This window comes from Engraulis encrasicolus, chromosome 6 (genome assembly GCF_034702125.1).
Source record: "Engraulis encrasicolus isolate BLACKSEA-1 chromosome 6, IST_EnEncr_1.0, whole genome shotgun sequence".
NCBI lineage: Eukaryota > Metazoa > Chordata > Actinopteri > Clupeiformes > Engraulidae > Engraulis > Engraulis encrasicolus.
Genome location: NC_085862.1, coordinates 26623702 through 26624494, shown reverse-complemented (window position 1 = coordinate 26624494; position 793 = coordinate 26623702). Strand labels below are relative to the sequence as shown.

The following is a 793-nucleotide window of genomic DNA, read 5'->3' as shown; positions in this document are numbered from 1 at the left end:
CTGCAGCTGTCTCCTGTCACTCCTCACCTCTTTTCTCTTCTCTTCTCTTTTCTTCTCTTCTCTTCTCTTCTCTTCTCTTCTCTTCTCTTTCTCTTCTCTTCTCTTCTCTTCTCTTCTTTTCTTTTCTTTTCTCCTCTCTCACCGGTCCCTCCTTTGTTTCCTTTCTGCTCACGCCCTGTAGGCACAGAAGATAGACTCAGCAGACCATGATATCAGTGATATCAGTCCTAGCTATTAAGCCACCCAAGACATTCCCTTGCACTCTGTCTCTGTCTCTGTCTCTGTCTCTGTCTCTGTCTCTGTCTCTGTCTCTGTCTCTGTCTCTGTCTCTCTCTCTCTCTCTCTCACACACACACATACACACACACACACACAACATTCCTCACACATATACTTATCACACTTCCTCCTGCTGTGCAGATGAGGAACAGCAGAGAGAAAGACTCAACATGACACAGTATCAGTCCTACTGTAGCTATTAAGCAAGTCACCTAAGACAAATCCAAACACACACACACACACAGACGCATGCACATGCCTGTGCGCGCATGCACACACACAGACACACAGACACACAGACACACAGACACACACACACACACACACACACACACACACACACACACACACACACACACACACACACACACACACACACACACACACACACACAGACACACACACACACACACACACACACACACACACACACACACACACACACACACACACACACACACACACAGGGCCGCTGACAGCTTTCGTTGGGCCCAGGACAAAGTAATCAGAAAGG

At 47.7% G+C, this 793-nt stretch overlaps 1 protein-coding gene across 1 annotated transcript in view; it reads right to left on the bottom strand.

The window, feature by feature from the left end:
• LOC134450302 (cortexin-1) overlaps nucleotides 1-73 on the bottom strand; it is a 4307-nt gene extending 4234 nt beyond the window's left edge. Inside the window, exon 1 of the mRNA XM_063200147.1 lies at nucleotides 1-73. This exon is cut by the window's left edge and continues 264 nt beyond it. The gene's annotated coding sequence lies outside the window, so the exon portion shown is untranslated.
• Between the last annotated feature and the right edge of the window lie 720 nt (nucleotides 74-793).